The following is a 25,391-nucleotide window of genomic DNA, read 5'->3' on the forward strand; positions in this document are numbered from 1 at the left end:
AAATAATAGTGTTCCTTCAATCCACATGGTTGGTTTTGTGACTGTTCTGGCAGATTCAGTTGCTCCTATCGTTATCACCTATGGCACCATCTCCTGTCATGAACCCTTGAAGGAGTCATTAAATGGACAAAAATGTAACAGAAAGTATCTGATTACATGGAAAATACATTTTGTTTGAACTTTAAAGCCAATGATAATTATAACCTTCGTACATACTTAGAATTCCTGAAAATATTTGCTATTAGGCTGATGGATATAAAGAAGCCCTTAAGTAGTTTTAATTAAGAAGGTCAGGGGAAAAAATGATAAAAATGGCCTACTGTCATAGATAACTGCAAGATGAGAGTAAAGGCACTATTCAGGGAAAAGAGAATTAAGTTTTCTGGGCAGGGCAAAGGGCATGAAACAGAATCTAGGGGAGTGATTATTGAATTGAAGCATAGAAGATCAGAAAACAGACCTCAGTAGGCAGGGCATATTATAACCATTGCGATAACCCGCATCCAATGGAAAAACATACCGCTCTTGAAGAAGAAAAAAAAGATTAAAGATGCTTAAAGAGGTGAACCTTGTAAAAATCCTGCAGATATAATGAAATTACCAAAAATTATATTTTTTATCAGTAGATTCCTGCTTGGGGGAACATGCAGGGGGATCAGGACACTGGTAAGTGCTCCATGCTTCAGGGGATGGCCCCACTCCCATTCTTTTATGGGCAACACTAAATGGATTTAGTGTATCTTTTCTTTTTAAATAGAAGCCTTGATGTTTAGAAGTGTGGCAAGTGGAAGGCAGGACATATGTGGAGTGGATCATGCTTCACTGTCTGTCTCCTTATATAAACATGAAATTCTCAGAGAATAAAAATATAAACAAGATTTCTATAACCAAAATAGACATATAAACTCTACAATGTTTTTACTTTTAAATTTTTTTGAAATTATAATATAGTTACATTATTTTCTCTTTCCTTTTCTTCCATTCAAACTCTCCCATGTACCCCTCAGTGCTCTCTTTAAAATTCATGGTCTCTTTTTTAATTCATTGTTACATAAATGTGGTGTGTGTGTGTGTGTGTGTGTGTGTGTGTGTGTGTGTGTGTGTGTTCCTAAATACATCAGTGCAACCTTCTCAGTTTGTATAATATTACTTGTATGTATGTTTTCAGTCTTTGTTGATCTTCCTTCCTCTCAGAGATTTACTTTTCTTTTGTAACAGTATTTTCTCAGCAGGAAGTTTGATGAACTAATGCTACTTGCTAATATTTGGCATGAATAAAATAGGAGTTCTTTTCCTTCTCCATTAAAATTCCTTTGAATTCTTCTAAGTTAAAACATTCCAAAAAATTGGTCTGAACATCAAAGTATCATTTTTTAAATTTCTGCATAGAAGTATTTCCACAGTCACGTTTCTACATCCTCTAAGCACATATTCAGTTTACTAAGAAATAAAATAGAGGCTAACTAAGCCTAAATAGTGAATCCTTGATTTTAATAAAGATGTAATTTTAAAAGTACTGAGTCTACTGGTGGTTATCAAAGGCTAAAATATGTCAGTAGAGAAAGATATGGGTTGTCTGCTTAAATAATTTATAATTACTGTTAGATAAGAATAATGTAGTTTTGGAGACTTATACATCCAAATGACTATTATTAATGGTGTTATATATTGTTCCTAAAAAATTTAAAGAGAAGCAGGGCATAGTGGTAAGCGCCTATAATCCTAGCACATAGGAGGCTGAAGCTCAGCTTGTTTGTTTGGATTTAAATTGAATTTAGAGCCATCCTGTGTTACAATGTGAGACCATTTCAAAATACTAGACGATATAATGAGCAGCAATGAGGGCTCCCCACAAAATTGACAACTGATTGTGGCACTGCACATGTTAATTATATGAAACTACATATCTTACAACATATTTGAATTTAAAACTTACATTACAGAAAATAAAATTATACTATCTACACATTTTTTAAAAATTTGCCCCATATTTGACCACGTCCCCTGGATGGGGAGGCCTGGTGGCACTCAGAGGAAGGATAGCAGGTTACCAAGAAGAGACTTGATACCCTATGAGCATATACAGGGGGAGGAAGTCCCCCTCAGTCACAGACATAGGGGAGGGGAGTAAGGGGAAAATGGGAGGGAGGGAGGACTGGGAGGATGCAAGGAATAGGATAACAATTGAGATGTAATATGAATAAATGAACAAAATATATTAAAAATGATAAATAAATAAACAATGAACTTTTTGTTGATGCCAACCTATAAAATGTCCCAAAAGTTTTGTAAAGTTTTCATGCCCCTTTCACTATCACCTAAAATTTTCAAATAAAAATATCTCTAGTTACTTTGAAGAGACAAAGTTGGCCCTACCTTACTGAGCTAATAAATCCTCAACATGAGAGAACTGCTACAGGGTCTTCAGCTCTGCATTTGGGGACCAGTCATTCTTCCTTGAACGTATTTCCCCAGCTCATGTGCAGGAAGACCATAATAACAGTGAATTAGACCTTGTAGCCAGACACCCACAGGGGATGACAGAACTTGATTTCACATCCCCTGACAACTCGAGGGACTTTCATCCTGTCCTCAAGCTACTCCTTCAGAGCTTATTTGTGTGTGTGTGTGTGTGTGTGTGTGTGTGTGTGTGTGTGTGTGTGTGTGTGTGTGTGTAACTGTCCCTGGCAACAAGCTCTCTTGTCAGCCACAGTTCTGAAGATAAGGCAGTTACTCCCGAAAGCATTCTTTCTACCTTCCTGGAAAGGAGACAGTGAAATTTCAATTTCAAGGTACCTTGGGAAAGGCTCCAGCTTCTCCTGTCTCCTGACAGTGGTTCTATGACTGTTCCCAGAACCGAGCTTTCCACTGCTGTCAGAACAATGTGGGTTTGGAGACATGAGCTGGAAAGTTATTTGACTTTCAAATCATCCTGTGTCTAACTACTAAAATGTAGAAAGTAACAAGTAACTTAAGATAGTGCTGTGCTTTTGAGAGGAGAATGTCTCTCTATCCCAAAGTTAATCTTTTTTTAAGCCTCTATTCAATAAGGACAAGTGTGTTGCAATGAGCACTGCTACTACTTCATACATCAGCTGATCAATATTTTACTGATTAGACCCTGAAGTTTTCAAATTTGAGGAGTTGACAAAGTGGGTAAGAGCACATGCCCAGCAAGCTTGAGACCTAGGATCCAAATGCCCAGCATCCAAGTAGCCAAGCTGAGCTTAGCTGCATATGCCTGTAACCCCACCGCTGTGGGCCAGAGATACATGAATTTCCAATAACTCACTTGCCGGCTAACCTAGCCAAGTAGGTGAGCTTCTAGTTCAATGAAAGATCCTGTCTTGTGGCAGTAAGGATGTTTGCAGGACTGAATAGCAGCTGAGCTAAAGACCTCCTGGCTTTCGAATGGAGTTTCTCTATGTAGTTAGTGGCAGCCAGTGAGCCCAAGGGTTCTTTTGTGACTTAGGCCACAAGTTTCTGTGCCAGACTTCTGCTGGATCTCGTGTGAAGCTCTACAGACCCAAAGGCTGCTACAATTCATTTTCTTTATGGTATCAAGAGTGGCTTATATTATGTAAGCAAAACATAGCTGACTGATGCCTGTAATCATTTTTACGGTAATTCTTTGAATGTCAAGGCATTAGTGCGTGTATCACAGCTATGATGGTTCATCTGGATCATCAGCTCAATAAGACGAGAAGTTCCTTGGAGACCAGTAAAACATGCTTGTAATGTGACCTAGAGAATGTTTTAAGAGTTGGTTTAAGTGCAGAGGACTACTGTGAATGTTTACTGCACCATCCAATAGGGTGGTGAACTAAGAGGGATTAAACAGAGAGCAGAAAGAAGCCTTTATCCCAGTTATATGCTCTAGGCTTCCTGACTACCATGAAGGGATAACTTTGCTATGCCATCCCTTTCCCATGATCCTCTGGATCACCACAAGCAATGAGACAATAGGCAAAGATGAACATAGCCCTTTCCAAGCATGTGCCAAAGTGATCTCTTCTTCATATTGTTTTTCCAATTTACAGTTTGTTTATTGTGTTGGAAAATCATTGTAAGTCAAAGAACACTTGAATACATGTTTGACATTCAAGAGCCTTCCTAAGTGCACCAATGCTTGCCTTAATTTTAATTTTATTTCATTTTCATGGAAATGATATAATTTGAATTTTTAATTTCTTTTTATAATTTTACATTTGCGTGCTGTATTTATATCATTCTTTCCCCATTTTTTCCTGAAGCACTTCCCATGTCCTTCCAATTTCTTCTCAAATTCACAACCTTTTTTCTTTAAAAAAAAATATATATGCATATATGTGACACTAATAACTAAAAAAGCTAATGAGTTTTCATGAGTGTGGCTTCCTTGTCTGATATAGAAGACACTATATTATAGGAGATGTTCTGGTCCTCTGGCTCCTAAAGTCTTTATGACCCCTCTTCCACAATATTCCCCTGAGCCTTAGATGTAGGGGTTATGTTGTAGATATCACTCTATTATCAGTTACCAGCCTTCCACAATGCCAGTGTTACATATGAAGGCATGGCCACATTGAGTCTTTTTACATGGATGCAGGGAATCCAAGCTTATATTCAATGCTTGCACAGCAAGAGACCCTACCCAATGAGCAATCTCCTTGACCCCATTCACGTCTGATATTAACTCAAGCCCTTTACCAAGCATCACTTTGCCACTCGCGTTGACTGACGTGACCCTTTCTCTTGCACTTGGCTCTGTATTTCATTGTCCACCAAAAAAAGTGAAACAATTCTCAGGACAGATTTTTCTCTCCTTTTACCTTTTACAGAAGAGAAGAAATGTTACAAGGCCCTCTGGTCACATTCGCTTCCTCTATATTTTGATTATGTTTTTATTGTTGCCTTCCTTTGTTTTAGTCTGTTAGCTTATAAATGCTTTCAATGTCTCAAGAGTACCCCCTAATATTTCTACACAGCCCAATCCCACAAGGATCCCAGATGTGCTTTGATTTCTCCCTAGCAGATTACTTCCTCTATACATTAATGAAAAGCTGAATATGTTTTTTCCATAACATCCCTTGCATGTACATACTTATGAATGAAATACCTATGAATGAAATATCAGAAAATACAACTGGAAGTGGTTAAAAACAGTAAAAAAAAAATACATGTCTATCCTCAAACAGGAAAGAAATTGGAGATAAGCCATTGCAGAGGTGTGACACTCAACATTAGATATTATCCTCATATTTCCTATTACCCTCCAACAAACCATTACGAAACTTGCAGCTCATGGTTACCAGATGTTGTCCTAATCCCAAGCATCCTGCATGTATTTAAAGTACCAAGTTTAAGAGTATATTTGTTTAACATGGAACAAGATAATCCCAGATGAGCCATCAGCAGAGATTTACTAAGTGAACGTTTGACCCAAACTTTGTCTACTTTCCACCCACAAATTAATCTCTCACAGTGAAAGGAACAGACATGCTGATCCAGTCAATCTTGGTTTATCCTCTGTAACTTGGGAAGGAAGCGTTTTCCCCTTTGGGCATCCTTCTTCATAAGCAGAATGTGTAAGCTTGGCTCCTACGCCCTAAGCAAGGGGATATAGAATGACTACTGGGTGAAAAGACTATTCGTTTCATTCGTTTCAATCATTTTTTTTTAATCTTCCTGTTCCTAATTTCCTGCCTCTAAAATGTCATGTTTAGTATTGTTCAATGCTCCGGCATCCTCCTTTTCCAGGCTAGTGTCTACCTCACCAGCATTCTTTGTGCCACTTGTACTGTCTTTTTCTCTGCCCCTTCAGAGACCAGATTCTCTTTTACCATGTCTTTCAAATGGACTAAACTCTTTCCTACACACACACACACAAAAATTCACCATAAGAAAACCAAATCCAAACAGAGACAGGACTTTCCTTGCCCTTATGAAACATTCAAACTGTTATCTCAGTTCTGTCTTTTTTTTTTTTTTTTCTAATGTCATTTCAGGTTTTCATGACCCAATCCCACAAGTCTCCAGTTTGGATTCAGGCGCCAACCAATGAAGTGAAAGCAACACATTAATTTTTTTTTTTTAGCTTAGTGGTTTTTCTTCCAAGCTCTGTCTTTTCCTGTAATTATTCTTGATCGTGGGCCCCTATTCCTCTGCAAACTCACATCTATTCACCCCTCACCTAGTATTGGCCACTTCTCTTCGTTCTCCATCTTTAGATCATGTATCTGGATTATTCTTTTACTACATTGTGAGTTGTTTTGGGAGACAAGCCATATGTGTATCATCACTTTTTCCTACCCACCATAAGGTATAGAATTGCATTTTAAGCCTTCACCTATTTCAAAACTCAACTTGACCTCCATGTCTCCTTTCTCTTCAGTCCCTGAAGGGCCTTGTGACCAGTCAGCTTTCTACAAGTAAAGTTTGACAGCATTGGTTCCTCATTTAAAAACATAAGTTCCTTGATATTCTATTGAAGGTTCCTCACATAATGACTTGAAACAATTTTGTAATGTAGCTCCCCTCGACACATATAGATAGATGCCCACATGAACACAATCACACTAACTGCATCGACACTCAAGCTTAAACTAAAATTCCTAGGTTTCATGTAATATCAACTTAACCAGAGCTACTAAAATTAGCCTGAGCTGGTTATGTATATTCTTAGCGTGCTTCTAGAATATACACTGACTGGCAAAGCCATGAATCTATATCATTCTTACAAAATAAAAGCTAATTCAAATAAATATGACCACTTCCGCTTGATGGGGAGGCTCAGTGGCACCCAGAGGAAGGATAACAGGCTATCAAGAAGAAACTTGATACCCTATAATCATATAGAGGGGGAGGAAGTCCCCCTCAGTCACAGACATAGGGGAGGGGGAATAGGATGAAAATGGGAGGGACAGAGGAACAGGAGGATACAAGGGATGGGACAACAATTTAGATGTAATATGAATAAATTAATAAAAAAACAAATAAATATGAGTTCTACTCCTTTAATTAAAAGCACTCATATCTATCTAACAATTGTTTATTTTCATTCATTGACATAGGACAGGGAGGCTATATAATCATGTTAAGAACTGAACTCAGCATAAGTAAAGTGGGGTTCTATTAGCTCCTTAGCTCACCTGGAGGAGGAGCACCGCCCTGTCATTCCCTTGATGATCATGAATTTTCCAGATGGCATAATCAGCAGTATGGATACCTGACATACTCTGCAGTTGTCATGAGTTCATTTTATTCACACACCTACATCCATCAGTTATCTGCAGTGACATGCAAAGTCCCATTTCTTAGAAGAATCAGTGCTTTGAAACTCAACAATCACACAGGTGCATTTCATGAGACCATTCCAGAGGTGGAGGTAATATTTCGTTCAGAAGAGTTAAGTGCTTCGTAAAAGATAAGAGATATTTACTGACTGAATTTTTATTTTAAAAATTACCATCTCTATGGCAAAAGAAAATTGATTCATTCTTGTTCATTGTCCTCTTCAAGTTCAAATGCATTCATGCACATAGAGTCCCCAGGTGTAAAATAAACATGATTGGGTCCACACAACATCTGTGATCACATGGAATAGTGAATCAGAATATCCGCAGCCCCTGGAGGAGTTGGGAAGATGGTCAGAATCCCAGATTGGAGTATCTTTTCTGGTGTATAGGAACTAATTTTTGTCTCTGTTGGTCTACATCTTTATCTCTGTGTTACTACTTCTCTCTTGGTACCTCTCTTGCCCCATCCCTTTCCTTTCATTCTTCCTTATGCTGTTCTCTTCCCAACCCCTCACCCTACACTTCCACTGCCCTATCTCTTCCTTGAGGTTTTGCCCATGGACACAGATAAATAAGCCCATCAAATCACAATGACATTGAGATTGTCTCTGACCTGAGGTCACAGAGAAGACTTAAAATGAAAACAGAAATCAAATCAGATCTATAAAGAGATGCCAAAGGGTGCAATAAAACAAAAAAGAAGAGAGAAATCTCATTTTATCCGCAAAATGACTTTCAGTTTCAACAGTGTTTTTTGCTTTTGTGGTCTTTCTCCCCCAGTGACAGAAACCATGAGGAAAATGAAACACAGGTGATGAACTGCCTCTGCCAGGAGCTAGAGGGAAGCTAAATGGCCCCAGTTGCCAAGATTCTGCATTTGCTATGCTCCTCTATGGACTCACTGTAGTCCAAGTGAGTCATGTTGAGTGCACACAAGTTCATGTACCAACCTACACTGCTGGGAAAAGCGGTGTTCTCTGATTGCTTCTGCATGGCTGGCCTATGCAGAACACCTGTCAGCACCACAGCAGCCAGAGCCTCTCCAGGTCTGATTTAAGAGTGAAGGCTGCACTCCAGCATGCTGCAGAGTAGGAGGGTAAAAACAGTGTAAACGCAGAACAACTCCTGAGATGAGCCACCACTGCTTGCCCCCACCCCCACCCCCAGCCCTGTGGAGCAAGCCCAACTTGGCATGCCTTCATGCTTTCAAATGTCTGATGAAATAAGCGCCATACAAAATTGCAAGAGAACACACTTATCGCCTATGCCTGATAACAAGAAAGCAGGATATCGCCTCCTCTTACTGTCAGTCACTATGATTGAAGCTCATCCTGATATGCAATTGGCAGCTAGAGAAGACAGAACATATACATCGCGATCAGAGGGGGTTCACTTCATTTATGACAGAAAGCAAGGCAAAAGAGTAAATGAAGCAAGGGAAGGGGACAGGAGAGAAGAGGGGAGGAGAGGAGGGGAGGGAAGGGGAGGGGATGGGAGGGGACAGGAAGGGAAGGGAGGGAAGGGAAGGCAAGAGTGGATGAATGTGAGGATTTGGGAAGTGTTGGAAAGGATGGGGAGGGGACTACAAGGGAGAGCAGAGGAGGAGAGAGAAGGGGAGGGAAGGGGAGATGAGGAGAGGTGAGGAGAGGAGAAGACAGGAGAGGGAATCCAGGCTCTACCTCTTGAATTTCCTCATACTAATAAAAATTTTCAGTTCTAACTATAACAGTAGATCCTTGACAACTAATACTTTATTATCACTTGCATGGATTCAGAAGCACTTCTCTGAGTCTATTTGTGAGGATGTTTCCAGAGAGAATTAAGGAGGGTAGAAAGATCACTTCTGAATGTGGGCAACACAACCCATAGGCTGTTTCTAGAATGAATGAAAGCAGTAAAATTGCCCCCGCCCCCCCCCCCCACACACACTTAAACTCACCAGAAGAGATGAGCATTGTCTCCTTCTGCTTCTAAGCTGCCCCGGATGAGGCTGCTCTGCTCCGCCTCAGCACTTCAGACTGAACTCTTCACCCAAAGCAAAGCTGGCCTCATTTCAAGACATTTGTGGCAGGCATTGGGTTAGAGAGAGAAAGCTAACTCGGGCTCTCGGTGCCCGATAATTGCAGAGTATAGATGGATGCTGGCATTGGAGTTGTCAGGCAAGTAAATCAGTATCTTTTCCACCATAAACACTGTCAATAACAATATCACACACACAAGCTGTTGTAAGTCTACCATTGCACACAGAGTACAAGGTCTGGTTTAACAGATGTGTCTTCATCCCGTCCACAAGCTAGGTGCTGTAAATAAGAAAACACACACACACACACACACACACACACACACACACACACACACACACACACACAGTAGCATATACAGACTGAGATGTCTATATTTAAGAATGTGAATATATATATATATATATATATATATATATATATATATATATCCACACACACACACACACATAAATATAAATGTAACAACAAATAGTAAACAAAGAGACCATGACTTTGAAAAATTCAAGGAAAGTTTTGTGTTGGGTCAGGGGAGGCACTAGGGAGAAAAATATCACAAAGGAAGAATGTCAGTTCCTTGCCCTAAAATACTCACCACTTCTGCTGTGGCTGAGAGGTGACATGTCAGAAACCAGGTGTGGTAAATAAATAATTGACAGTTGATTTAGAAATCTAACTTGAATAGAACTTCTGGAAGAATGTTTTACAGGCAGAGTTGGAGGTGTACTTTGAAATGGTGACCCTCTTCAGCTATTTCACTTTAATTAATTTATTTGGTATATGTTTGTGAGTATAATTACATAAGCATAAATAACTACCTTCTTTTACAAGAGGAGGATTAAAGAATTTATAAACCATCCTTTTGGAAAAAAAAAATAACTGCATCTAGTTGCTAATTATATTATACCGGAAATGTCACCTTATTGGCTACTGATGTAATTTCATTGCCGGTTTGCCATCCCTGGTGTGTCTACTGTTTTGTATTAAAATTGTGTGAGCAGAAGCACGGCCTCAAGTGGTAGAGGCACTGCCTTCTTTCTATTAAGTGTTTTCCTTCACATGTTTGGTCTTGCCTGCAAGACTTTGCAGTGTCACATGCCTTATTACACACTGCCCTGCCCACTGAGAGAATAAGATGGGTGTGAGCTCAGCTGGCAGCAGAGGACTTTCAGGTGCACAGCTAAATATCATCCTTAAAAGAATGGAAAAGGGCACTCATCTCTCCATGCAGGGTCTACATGGTAGCTTTGCCTCAAGCCAGATCCGCAGAAAGCCAAATAGCTGATCTGTACTCCAGGTTTCTGGAAATGTAGTTGGAATTGTATGTAATATGACATCATCGGGACCCATTTGGGATTGTTACATAGCCTGTCCCTAAGAAACCTGCTGCTACACCTGTGGCATGTATTCCAATTGGAAATTCACTCCTTTCCTCGCTGTCCTCTTTTTAGTGATGTTGAGAGTGATTTCATCAGGCTTTATTACCAGGAATGGTTGCGCCTCTCTTGAGTGATGACTGTGTTTTATATCACAGATATTGGGCAATGACTCGTTGACCATATTTTCTAGCAGATATAAATGTGTTTTCTTTCTCCAGCTTCTAAAAATGTGGTCTTATGCATCCTAAAGCCTTCTAAATTATATTTTCAAACTTGTATTTTCATATAAAACATATGTAGCGATATTGCAGGACAGAGATCAGTAAAAGCCCTTCAGAGTAAATGTCTTAGACTGCATGGGCTACATGTGTTGCTGTTGCCCCACCTCTATTTTATCAAATTTCAAGACTTAAGAGTATAAAAACCACTCTTGACTCATGGGTTTTATAATTGACTGTAGGCTTGCTTTAGCTTGCTATTACTTGCCAACAGTACTGAAAACTGCTGTGTGTTCATGGGAGCATCATTGTTGTGTTAATGTTTGAATTATTGCCACCCCCCCAAATTCTCTTTAGATTGATATGAGCTAATGAAGAAACAAAGACTAGCATTAATTGTGAATGACATGTATGCTCTGAATGAACTTGAAATGCTCTGAAGGACATTATGCAAGTCAAGGTCTCACAATGTTTTAAAAAAATATATGGTAAGAAATTGACTAAGGCCACAGGCCCACATGATGAGAGACCATGCAAATTCACAGGCATGCAGATCTCTTCTTCCTGGAGTGGAATCTGTTTATGTTCATACTGTGAAGGGTAACTTCATTGCAGAAAAGCAGAATCTCTCATCATGTTGAATATATGCACTAGTTTGATACCAATCAGTTTTGGGTTTTTTTTTCCTAATAAAAAATTGTATTTATTTAGAAGCATTCAGAATGTCAATAAAAGAGCCACATTTTTTTTTCAATTATAGAATGGTATTCAATTAACAGAACAACAATTATCTTCATATAAGCAGCATCAAGGACAACTGAAGATGGAAAAAAACAAAAACAAAAACAAAAAATAGGAAAAAAAAGAAAAAAAAGAAAGAAAGAGAGAAAAGGAATAAACAAAGCCTACCATCCCCATATATAACTAATTTGCATTGTACACCAACAAGAACCTGCTTTAAATTTCCATGCCAACTTATAACCCCCAGACTGTACCAGGCAAGGTCACTGGCCATTGAAAATACCACCAGGACAGGGCTAGCTAAAGACACATTTGGTAGTGTGTTAACTATACAAAAAAAAAAAAAAAAAAAAAAAAAAAAGACACTGTACAGTTTTAAAACAAATCTTACACATTTCAATTTTTTTCTTTAAAAGGAGTAAGTTGTGTACAGGGGGGTTAAATGCTTTATAGACAAGTAAAAAAAAAACTCTGCAAGAACCAACATTTTCATCATAATCATCTTCTTCCTCTTCTTCATCCTCTTCCTCATCTTCTTCATTCTCCTCATCATCTTCATCATCTTCCTCTTCCTTCTTTTTCTTGCTCCTTTTAGCCTTGACCATCCCCTTTTTCTATGCACCTGGCTTTCCTTTAGCTCTGTAGGCAGGAAAATCCATTTTGTACTTCTTCACCTTGGCAGCCTCCTTCTCACAGGACTGCTTGTCATCTGCAGCGGTGTTGTTCCACACCTCTCCTAGTTTCTTTGCAACATAACCAATGGATAAGCCTTGGTGCTCTCCCGTGATTTAGGGGCGGTACTCAGAACAACAAGAAGAAGGACAAAGGAGGCCTCTTGGGTGCAATGAGATCCTTGAACTTCTTTTTGGTCTCCTCTTTGAGGAGGGGATGTAGGTTTTCATTTCTCTTTCATAGCGAGCCTTGTCCTCAGCGAGCCTTTGCCATGTCCTCAGATTTACCCCTTTCTTTAGAAGACATGGTCTTGCACCTCTCTGAGCACTTCTTGGAGAACTCTGAGAAATTGACAGAAGTGTCTGGATGTTTCTTCTTGTGATATGGATCAAATTGGCGTGGGGTACGTGAAGGAGTCCAGTGTGATCCATATCTTATTACCTATAAAATTTCTAACCTATTGGTGATCTGACTCACAATGGACTACAAACTATTGTTAACCTACATGTCACTGCTTATCTAAAATGATTTTGATCAAACTAAATGTCCCTCAGTTGAAGAATGGATAAAGAAAGTGTGGTACATTTACACTAGGGAATACTACTCAGCTATAAAAACAAAGACATCCCCAAATTTGTAGACAAATGGATGGAACTAGAAACGATCATACTGAGTGAGTTAGCCCAGAAGCAGAAAGACTCACATGGTACATACTCACTTATAATTGGGCACTAGCTCAAGAGGCATGTCTTATGAAAGTCTTCACTTACCAGGAGACTGGATAGGTGTGAGGACATCCTACTGGGACTCTAGGTAAGAGAAATATAGGAGATGGGGAAATAGAAGCATCCAGAGGATCTTAGAAATCTACAAGAAGAACATCGTAATGGATGGATTAGGCCCCAAGGGTATCTGTGTAAACTATTGTACTAACCAAGGACAATACAAGTAATAAACATCGAAACCCAAACTGTGGTCTAGCTAATGGGCAGGACATTCTCCACAGTTATGTGGAGAGCAAGGACTAACTCTGACATGAAGTCTGGTGCCCCATATTTGACGGCCTCCCCTTGGTGGGGAGCCCTGGTGGCACTCAAAGAAAGAATAGGCAGGCTATGAAGATGAAACTTGATAGGCTGTGACCATAAAGTGGGGGAGGAGAGCCCCTTGGTTATGGACCTAGGGGAGGGGAATAGAGTGGGGTTGGGAGAGAGGGAGGGAGGGAGGGGAGGATACAAGTGATGGGATAACAATCAAGTTGTAATCTGAATAAATTTTTAAAAAGATATGGATCAGATAAAATGAAAGTTCAGAATAGAAAAAAAGCAATACTAATAAGCAATTATAGTAAAAATAATTCTATTGGTTGCTTACAATTGTATTCAGAAAGAACAGTGGATGGCCTCCATTCTTTGCATGTAGTAGAGAGAGACCAGACTTAATGTGACTACAAAGTCAATTGGCTAATGAATTCATTCTACCATGCCATGGAAGAAAGAATTCTCACACTAGACTCTCTTATCATAGATTGATCTTTCTGAAGTCACCATTTGATATACCTAGGCACATTTGGTGACCATGATAGCAGACCCAGTGGTTCAAAACCAATAAATCATTTTGTTTTCTCTTTGTGGTTTGTGAAATATATTTTATGATTTTTTCTTCTATGTACCCCTGCAATAGCCTCTCTAACAGACAGAAAATGTTATTACTTCCCTCCATTGAATGTGCAGAATACAAATGTAGACAAAATCAGAAAATAGCCTTTGAGAAAAACTCAGTGACACTTGAGTCCTTTCCAGCTTGTAGCACAGAAATTGAATTTTTATATTTATTGTAAAAGTTGGAAACGGGAAATATTATTACACAACCAAAGGTCAGCTAGGGCTAGAGGGCTTGTCCTCAGGTCTTCAGTATCAGAGCAACAGAGATCATCTCATGACTTAAGGGAAATGGAAAATATGAGGCTGCTGTTTATTTGAAAATGTAGCATTTACACAATGTGCGAGGTTCTTGGAGTACAGATGTTATTATAAAAAGTATTTATTGAGAAATTCAATATTCACATAGCCAACTGATGATGCAATATAGGTTGTGGCCATACAACAGTATTCACTGTACATGCTTTGTGTAGTTTATATTCAGTTGAAATTATTTCTATTGGGGGTCCTAAAATATTTGAGAATGTATTTCTTGTTTTCTCTGCTACCTAAAATCTTCCATATACAGATCATTGTTTTAATTAATGGTAGTAGTAAAAAAAGAAAAAAAATGTATTATCTGTCTTTATCCTCCAGTGTTCAGTACTCAGCACAAAGACCAAAATGTTGCACACTTAATTAACTCACCCACAATCCCTGTGAAGTAGTTTGACCCCAAAATTGCCAGGTGACACATACAAGCAAACAATTACTTCAAGCTGTGAAACTTCTGAGTTGGAATGAGTATTAAATTAACAAATATACCAAAACTGGATTTTCATTATTTTGAACAGGGTTGTATGTTATGAATACTAAATTGGTACATTTTGCCTGCAGAGAAGAAATACTTAAACTCAGAGCAGAAAAAAAAATCCTCACGCATTTCCCTAGTCTTTAAGCACTGTGTATGCATTTGTTCATTTTCACAAAATGACAGAAGACACATTTCAGTGACTGATAAATAATTCAGTATTTAACTAACATTGTAAATTTTAATAATACATGCATATGAGAGTAGCTCAAAACATCACTCATTCATAGGCACATATGCACATTTACATATGTTATTTTCATTTGAAATATAATAGTTAAAGGTAGATTTGGCTTTCTTTTGTGATATTAGGCTTCATATTCATTTGAAAAGTGTCTTGTGAAAAATACAAGAGGAACAGAAAAAGTTCAACAGTGTACACAATAAATTATGAGTAGAAGCTAAAATTATTGAGTACATAACAGAAAGGTACAATGATAAATGGTTACTTAATGCTGGCCATTAACATTTAATAGTAGTGTGTTTTTAACTAAAAATCAGAAGATTTAAGATAAACTAGTAAATATCATAAAAATTAACAGATACAAAATCAGTGTGTTCTTATATACTTTTTTGTCATTTAAAACAACTTTTAAATTTAAACAAATTTTAATCATATTCTTCTCTTCCTCAAGTCCTTGTGTATCTTCTCCTACCTACACACACACACCTGAAATTCTTTCTCAAAACAGCACAATAATAGCTCCCCCCACCAGAAACCAATAAATGAAATGAATAGGAAAAAATAAAATGAAACCACACCCCAAAGAGAGGGACAAACAACCCACCAAACTATCACAAATATAAACACATTAAAAATTAGGAGACCATTATATTTTGGTCGACTACTCTAGACTGACCTAGAGGTGTAAATATACCCAGTGTCACTCTTTTGGAGAAAACTGGCTTTCCCTCTCCTAGCAGCTTGCGACAGTTTAGTTGCTACCCTTTACCATAGAGGCTAAGTGGGTTTTCACTAATTTATTCACGCATTCATGCATTTCTTTAAAATATTAACAAAACAAAATACAATAAAGTAAAACAAAACCCATTACATTAACATTAGACAAGACAAACTGACAGAAGGAAAAGAGACCAAAAGAAGGCACGAGAATCAGAGATTAACTTGTTCACACACTCAGGAATCCCATAAAAACAATAAACTGGAAGACATAACATATAAGCAGAAGACCTGGGATAGGCCCGGGCAAGCCCTGAGTATGCTGCTTCTGTCTCTGTGAGCTCATGTGGGCTGTGCTCATGATAATAAAGATAATTTTGTTTTTGTGACGTACTTCATCCCCTCTGACCTTACACTTTTCCATCTCCTCTTCCACAGGGTTCTCTGAGCTCTGAGGTGAGATATTTGATGGAAATATTCCATTTAAGGCTGAATATTCCAAAGATTCTTACTCTGTAAATAATGTCAGGCTGTAAATTTCTACACTTGCTCCCATCTGTTGCAGGAGTGTAGGATTAGTAATGCGGTATAAATCATAAATTTAGTACGGCAGCAGTTTATCTTTAGCCAGCTGTTTACCCAAGTAATGACACATGGAGACTATGATTTATTTAATTTGCCTAGAGCACAATACTGAGCAATAATTACTCCACAGTAACCTCCACGCACGTCTAGCTTCCTGCCATGCAAATCTCCTACATTATTCTTGCATTTTTTAATCATCTTCTAGCTCTAGTCCCTTTCTTCTGATGTGTCTTGGTCCTCTCCTCCTGGCTTAATATCCTACTTTCCCTCTTTTTCTCCTCCCCTCACTGGACCCAGATGTCTCACCCTACCCGCTATATCACTCAGCATTGGCTGGTCAGCATTTTATTGGCACAACAGAGAACAAATGGTGAGCATGTTTCCACAAACTTCAGACAGGAGATACTTAGAACAAATGTTACAATGCCATGTCCTGATTGAAACAGATAGTTGGGTAGAGAAATCAGCATTTAAATGGACATCCAATTGCCTAAAAAAAAAAAAAAAAAATGTCATGATATCAGTTTTTTAACATCTGAATAATACTTCATTGTATAAATGTACCATATTTTCTTTATCCATTCTTCTGTTGAGGGACATCTAGGTTGTTTTCAATCTCTGGCTATTCTGAATAGAGCAGCTATGAATATAGCTGAGCAAGTGGCTCAGTGGAAGGATGGAATATCCTTTGGGTACATGCCCAAGAATGGTATAGCCAGATCTTGAGGTAGATTGATTCCCATCTTCCTGAGGAACTGCCACACTGATTTCTGCAGTGGCTGTAAGAGTTTGCACTCCCACCAGCAAAGGGTGATTGTTTCTCATACCACACATTCTTACCAACATGAGCTGTCACGTGTGCTTCATAAGACCAAGGAGAAAGAGACTCTGGGCAAAAATGTATAGGGATTTCAAGTTTTTTTTTTAAACGACATACTAGCTTGAATCAGTAGGTCAAAAGCACTAAAGCTATGATTCAGAGATTGATCATATTTTTGAGAATGAAGTTAAGAAATGAGCACATAAAAATGAAATGGAAACAAAAGCATAGTGAAATTAATGGGAAAAAAGTCTTAAGAATCTCTCTCTCTGTCTCTCTCTCTCTGTGTCTCTCTCTCCATGTCTCTTATCTTATGCAATCACTATAATCTAAATAGCATTACAATGCTCATCTCTATACTTGCTTGTCATGATCCACAGGTACACTGGGCAGGTGCTGAAGGTGCTGAAGATGACAGTACTCGCATTTTTCTAGTCACATAAAGCACTTCTGTTTTGTTTTTTTCAGGTTCCATTAGCAGTCAACTGGCAATTTTTCTAAACTTTATTATTTCACTGCTGCTTATTTATAGCTTCCACCTACTTCCTAGTTCAAAAGCAAAAAGTCACATATTTTTCATGGCAGCACTTAACTTCTAGAACTTCTGGGTTTAGATTTCAGCAACAATTAGCCTTTTCTCTGCAGCAAACCATGCTGATATTTAGGAGGTAGTTAGAACTATTTCTCTGTTTAACCTCACTGCTTTGTGAGACACCCCAACCGCTCTTCTCCTTATGTCTCACTTGCTCTCTCACAGCTCACCCATGTGCCTCTGTAAGGTGGATCCTGGAGGATCTTGACTTGAGTCTTAGAAATGGCCTGTGGTTGGCAACTGACCAGCCAGCCTGACTGTCCTCACATGGCAGGAGACGAACAGCAGAAGGCCCTAACAATTTACTAGTAGCATTGTCGTAGGAGGCTTCCTGGGAATGAGATCTATGCTAATCTAGAATTCCTGTTTTCTCTGGACGCGCTTCCCTGGCATTGGGATTATGGGTGTTGTAGTTTATTCGAGCAGTTTTATGGTTGCTCAAAGCAAATCATTTGGCTAAGCCTAGTAAAGCTATGGGGGAAAAAATGACCATGGATATGAATCTAGGAAAAAGAAAAAATTTTGTATAGTGTTTGCAGTGTATTTCTTATAAATAGCCCCATTTTAAGTCATGAATATATTTTTTTTTACATTGCTTTGAAGTGTTTTATTGCTTCACATTTATCTGACATATCTTTTATGTTTGAGTCATTTTAATTATATGTCTTAGCATTTGTCCTCTATGACAAATTCAGATATAAAAATTTCTGGATCTCTCAGAAATTATTTTTTAGATTATAGAAAAATCTCAGTGATCTAACAAAATATTACTGGTAAATATGATGGCTCAATCTAGAAGAATAATATCGTAACAAAAGAATTTTCAAATAAACATTAACCAATTGCTAAATTTAATGAGGAGATAGGAATTTAGAGAAAGGAGATATCTTTCCTCTTGTTTAGTTTGTGAACTTAGTATGAAAATGTTCAGATTACTTGGGGAAGGTTTGAAGATATGCTATACAGAGACACACCATGCACAGAGGGCTTCAGTCATGGCTTATTTGTCTTTAACTTTTTATAGAAGGCTAATATTTTGCCATGTGACTAGCAAATTTTCCTAATTACTTCTTCACTACAGAACTCTTAGTCTAAATCTTCAGAGTTCTCATTTTATATTCTGAAGAAAATATTTTTTTTCTGCCTGAATTTAGCTACTTAATTAATCATCTTTTGAAATGTCTCTCTCCTCTCCTTGAAGACACTGGGCAGGTTACTAGTAGCCATTGTTCGTGCAATCATTTGGCCTTCTTTGTGAGCCTGAGTTGCTCATAACTCTCTTCCTTGGGGTCTGCTCTCCCTTGATGCCCGCTATGAGATGTTAGATTCCTCATGCTCTGTTGGGCCAGCGCTGTGATATATTTTCAGAACTGTATCTACCTCTGCTACTTGGCTGTATGCCTTCTCTATTCTTCTACAAATCACAGCAATGATAAAGTTACCTAGAATTATGCTCATTTGGTAGGAGAAATGGTTGTGGATTAATATCCAAAGTATTCACCATTGAGAAACAAAAGAAAACAAAACTAACAATCATGGAAAGCACCTTTGATGATTTTCAGAAGCATTAGGGTTTTAGTCAACATATGTGTTCAGAGTTACATGAATCACACCTTTCTCCCTTAATATGCATATGAACACCTTGGTCTTACACCATTTATAACTTCTTTGTTAACTAATAACAAATATTTACCAGACTCTTACTTCTTAGGTTCTATGCTCAATACAGGAATCTAGCAGTGAATGGGATACACAAAAATCTTCTGTCCAACACAGAATTTAAAATACAATGGGTCATAACATATGCAAACAAATGAGTAATTGCAGTATGAACTGAAAAGAATTTTAGGGAAAAATAAAATACTTCAGGAAAAAGTTATACAATAACATCTCTCTAACATCCCTTTAAACATGGGAGAAGATACTCAGTTTTTAGAATAAACTGCTTTTATGTATCACCAAATAGCTATACCTTGCAACTTATAAATATATATATGAGTAGGTAGACAATTATTTTATGAAAATTTGTTTCTTTTTAAGTAAAAAATATTCCATATGAGAATTCCAATTAAAAATAAATTATATTAGTAATAAATGTAAATAATTTAATTGTACTGTTGTAAGTATAAAATTTATGGATTACATTCCTCTAATTACTAATAGCATAACTTGTGGGGTCAATAATCAATAAACTGTCTTAAATTGTAAATGACTATTTTTGATTCAGCAGGAAATAGAAAGAAGATTGTGAATTAATCATTATAAAATAGCTTTGCACTTAAAGTTAATGTACTTAGAAATAGCCCTTTATGTACAGTTAAGTGCTTATCTTGTCTAACACTAAAGTAGCTTTTTATTGAGAACTACTTTAATCATGCTACATAATAAAGTCAATATAAAAATAGCAGGAGGGAAACTCTAAAAGGAAAATTAAATTGCATGCAGAAAAGAAAATCTTTACAAGGCCATCAGAAATATAGCACAGCATTTAATACTCTTATATGGCATTATCAGAAGCAACACCAAAATGTCCAAGTAGACCATTTTCATCTAAATAAAGCTGTCTAAAAAATAAACTGTTAGCAGAAAATTGGTTAGAAGATATGGGAGTATGTAAAAAAATTTTTTTCAGATATAAATTGGTTTATTACTATGAAATGCGAAAACTGCCTGTCAGGATGTAATGCGAAGACCGAAATGAAGGAATATTACAGTTTGGTCATTTCCAATTTAGCTGTATCAGCTGCCATCTATATGCCTATGTTTCAAAAGGCCCTTCAGACCAATTTTGTGATAAATGGGAGTCTGGACAAGGACCATTGAAACAGTAACAATATGTTCTTTAAAATGTGTAGATCAAAGGCATCTTTCATAAAAGTGTACTTTTATGCTTTCTTGTGATCATCCTATGTGTTAGATGAAGGATTTTCCATGAAGCCTATACTTACAAAAACACTATGATAGTTTGGGAACTACCTAAGACCATGAAAGAGGTAAGCAGCTAAGGGAAGAATAAGGAAGTGGTCTAGATTTTCCAATTTTTTTGTCTAATTGTTCCCTCACCAATAAATAGTATCTCTTTTGGCAACTCCTCCAGTATGACTAAGAGTCAAAAAGAAGGAGAAATCGCCTATGACTAAGTATGTGAAAAACCATAGTATACTTTGCACTTGTTATACTTCTTTAAAAGCTGACAAATGAATAGAATGGAGTGTAACAAGGAAAGTTTTTTGATGATGGTAACATGTGACCCTCCCTGGGATTGTTGGGCATTACACATCCACTAGGGTAAAGAGAACTGAGTCAACAGCAAGGGAGTTCCGACAGGCGGCAAGTGTGATGGAATGACTGACTTCCAGGAGCAGCTGCAGTGAGACAGCTCAACTTTATTTATGGTTGTATAGTTTTGGAGGGGTGGGGTGAGGGGTTCCCAGGGTAGGTACATACTATTGGCTGGGACTTGATGAGCTGGGAATGGTTTACATTCCAGGAATTCCAAGTACTAGTTGGGCAGGTTCTTACCAGGAGAAAGGAAATTGAACCTGCATTTTTGCCATCACTCCCTCAGGGTTAGGGGTCGTACTTAGGGACACTCTTCAGGTGAAGTCACACAGAGAGACAGAAGCCCCCTCCTAAAAAAGGGAGTCCTCCATTCTGTGCTGAGTCTGGATAGCTGTCCGGACATGGTGAACTACGACATTATACAGAAGTGTCTCCCAACAATAAATATTCTCTTCATTATATAAGAACCTTTCATTTGATCTAACAATGAAACTAATTCATACTCATTATATGAATATGAAAAATGAAGAAAGCTATAATGATGAAAAGTAAATTTGCTAATTACATTGTATGGTTGTGATTTTCTGTGAAAAACACAATATTGCCATTTTATTAAATTATTATGAGACACAGTAAGTAAGTGCAAAATACACTCTCAAGTGTGCTCTAAAGTTGTCTAAAGCCAATTTACAAACAGCGTGCCATGAGACTGCATGTGCTGTCAAATAACAATGATCTGAATAATTGCCTGATGTATCAGCAAATATAGTCCTAGGTAGTTGGTTTAAGGTAGGGCATTTTCTCTATCTAGAAATGCAGACTCCAGCTTCCCAAGTGTTTTCTGCATAGCTGTTTGAGAAGCACTTAGGTCATAAAACCATCCATAGGACTAGAAATAGTGATGGAGTAAGGGTACAGAAATGGGGCTGCACAGAGAACAAAGAGGGGAAGAAAGAGATGAGAAGGAAAGGGAAAAGGGAAAAGAGGAGAGGCCAGGGAAGGGGAAAAAAGAGAGGACTGGGGAGGGGGAGGGGAACAGTCAAGGAGGGTTGTGTCTAAGAACTTTATATCATAATTCTCCTCCTAAGCTGGTAGCACAAAGCAAGAAAAATATACAAGGAAGAAACCTCATTAATAATAGAACTAAAGTTCAAATATCCAGAACAAATTATTTCTCAAGGATATTTTTCCATGTAGTGTAAGTCATACTGAAATGGGAAGACAGCTCCCATTGTTCACCATCTCCTTTAGTTTTATCCCTGCACAGGCCTCACAGAAAATCAATGATTGGACTTGATTTGAATAAGTAAGAATAATTGTGAATTAAGTGTCCTTGAGAATTTTCATGTCCTAAATATGAGCCTAGGTTTTGCATACGGTTTTACATTGTTTTTATTTATTATTTACTTTTCACAATTTCAATATCATCTGGTCTTTGAATTAGTACACTAAAGACCAGAACTTCAGGATATAAAGACAAAATTCATGAAACAAAACGTATCTGAGATCGAAATACCAAATAACTAAGAAAAGTGGGGACTTATTTACCTTCTTCTTTCTCTCTATGCACTAAAACTCACCAACAAAGAACCAAAACACTGCACTTACTCTGCTTTATCTTATAAAGAGCAAAGAGCAAAAATAGCATCTTTGTGAACCTAGGATATTTTGAACCACATGAAAAAAAAAAGATTCAAGTCATGGTATTTTACTGGAATTTTAAGAGAACAATTGCCTCTCATGGCTAAAAGAGATAGAAATACATGTAGCTGCAGACACACTTGGACAGGAATCTATCAGTAAGCACAGGAAACTTTCTTTCTACTCTCTTTTCTCAGACCCAATAGCTCCAACCAAGGACAAGAATATAGTCACAGCAGCCTGAAGAATGGGGACTTTTCTGATTAAGTCTGAATAGCTAACCCAAGCCTATGGCTTCCTTCTGATCCTTCTTTCCATCCTTATGTCACTTATCCTTCCTCTGTCTCTCTATCTCCATCTCCTGACTCTTCCATTATAACCTTCTATTATACATAGATCTCTAAGCCTTGAGAGAAGGGGTGAGACAAAGATGGCCTGTTCAGGACTAAGAGCTATAATCTCTCTCTCTCTCTCTCTCTCTCTCTCTCTCTCTCTCTCTCTCTCTCTCTCTCTCTCTCTCTCTCTCCACATGTGAGGAACAGCTCTAGGACTCTTGCACAAAGGCAGCAATGCTTTCCATGTGGGCTCATCCATCATGACCCAAAAGACTTCTACTCCAAAGAGGCCACACACTGGAGATTACATCTCAGCATATGCACTCAGGGACACAGAAACATTCAAGGTATCATGCACCAGGTCCATGGCCTTCCAAAGAAAGCCTACCCATTTTTTCATATTGATTCTCACAAAAGATGCCTGTGTTCATTCATTAGCCTATAGTGGTCCCAAGATGGGAAGATAGCAATACATGTAATTCTGTGGTCCTATTTATTAAATTAACCCACAATGTTGTTTATTACTAAAGTCAAATTTGTTAAGATGGGCATTGTTTGACACAATGGCATAAAATAGGGGAAAAACTTATTCATGGTCCTATCAAAAAGTCATTTCCCTAGTGCAGGACTAGAGAAATGGTCCTTAGAGAGTCACATCAGTTGTGGAAATGGAAGTGTGATGAGAAATAATACATAAAATACCACTGCTCCAACTCTTTCCTTTGACAAAAAAAATGTCCATTTTCAGCTAAGCATTTTAACTATCAGAGAAATTGTTTTTCATCTTACTAGGGATCCTGGGGGAATAGAAAAGCAGAAGAAAATATGTTTGCACCATGTTGAGAGGTTATATAAGGACCATACCACCCCTGAATTTCTCATCTTCCAACAAAGATAACAGGAATCTGAGTGTAATGCTATGATGACTTAAATTCAAATTCTTGTCCCTTTCTGGGAAGCAGTGAGGTTAACAACTGAAAAACCAGAAAATGAAAAACCTGGGAGTGATTACAAGAAAACTATTGTTTTTGATTCCTCATGTATAAGGAACATAAAACCTTCCACTGTATGTCTCCCTAGAGAAGGAAGTGATATCACAAACTCATCTAAAGTGAATTTCAAATAGTATCTCTTGCTGATTGAAATAATATTTTTACTATATTTGCAAATAAATATCTTGAACATACATCAGTTTTTAAAATGAACACATGTGCAGATGTGAAGTGAAAGCACCAGAGTTTGTATTGTTGTTGTTTTTTTTTATATGCCTAGATTTGCTGGATATTTTGTGGAAGTCAACTATTATATATTAAATAAATAAATGCATATATTATATTTAAACTATTGAAGTTAATAAAAATAAAGTTCCTGGGGTAAACATATTAATGCAGTGAGCTACCTGCCTCTCATAGCCACCAGTCCCGCCGACTTCCTTAACTCCATTAATACTTCTTTTATATATCTATATAATTCAAGAAGCTTCTGAAGTAGTAAGTTTAGATATAACCTTTCAACAGCCCTGAAAATTGAACAGTCAAAGACCAAAGCATAATTAGAGCAATTGTAAGTTCTATATTATTTCTTACCACAATTAAATTCCTAATAATACGTTTAGCTCTTAAAATAGCATCAAGGAGGTCCTAGACAGACTTTCAGTAGGAAACAGACCCACCAAAATCAATTCAATCATGCACATATCACTAAACTAGTCGCTACCATCATCATTAATAAAAGTGAAAAATAAGTTTCAACCATAATTCCAATACAAAGATGAACAATTCTGAGTTATCTATATTGTTAAGAAAAACAATGCTTTTTCTCTGTGTTCCTACTTTTCTTTTTCCTTCTTTCATTTTTTTCCTTCAAACATTAGAGATCAGATAAAATACCTTAATTCCAGATTTTTTTTTGAAACTTTTATCCAGCTGTGATAAATTCACCTTCAGCTAGAACATAGTAGTTGATGAGAAGCAAGAATCCAAGGGGTAAGGAAGGGCCTTCCCTCCACTCCTGTTGGATCTGTTTATAAATGGCATCATACAAAGTCAATGCTGAATAACTATACATGCAGTAATACAGTGGAAGAGTTAGAAATTCAGAGTGAATGAATGAATGAATGAATGAGTCTGTCTTTCAAATGTGATTGGGACTTTTACTGAGCATGTTATGCAAATGGTCCCCCAGTTTTCTCCAAAGCCTGTTGTACAATAGATGTAAATGTCCCTGACACGTGACAGGGAACCTAGTACATTCCAGGAATACCAAAATTCTAGGACTCTCAAGTCCCTCATTGAAAATGACCTACCATTTCCATATAAAACCTGTAACTATTCTCTCCCATATGTTAAATCATCTCTAAGTTACATACAATTCTAAGACAATGTAAATACCACGCAAATAACTGTTACCCTATATT

The 25,391-nt window shown here is 37.6% G+C and overlaps 1 protein-coding gene and 1 pseudogene across 8 annotated transcripts in view; one reads left to right on the forward strand and one right to left on the reverse strand.

Moving 5' to 3' along the window:
- The window catches only part of KCNIP4 (potassium voltage-gated channel interacting protein 4), a 1,038,736-nt gene that overhangs the window by 974,008 nt on the left and 39,337 nt on the right, over positions 1–25,391 (forward strand). The window lies entirely within an intron of this gene.
- Positions 3,619–25,391, reverse strand: part of LOC311606439 (high mobility group protein B1-like) — a 29,197-nt pseudogene continuing 7,424 nt past the window's right edge. The window contains exons 2-3 of the transcript in view: positions 12,122–12,749; positions 3,619–3,744 (exon numbers count right to left, since the gene is read on the reverse strand). The product of the transcript in view is annotated as a high mobility group protein B1-like (transcript). The remainder of the gene's footprint in view (positions 3,745–12,121; positions 12,750–25,391) is intronic.

Source organism: Acomys minous (assembly GCF_964271855.1).
Source record: "Acomys minous genome assembly, chromosome: 10".
NCBI classification, from domain to species: domain Eukaryota; kingdom Metazoa; phylum Chordata; class Mammalia; order Rodentia; family Muridae; genus Acomys; species Acomys minous.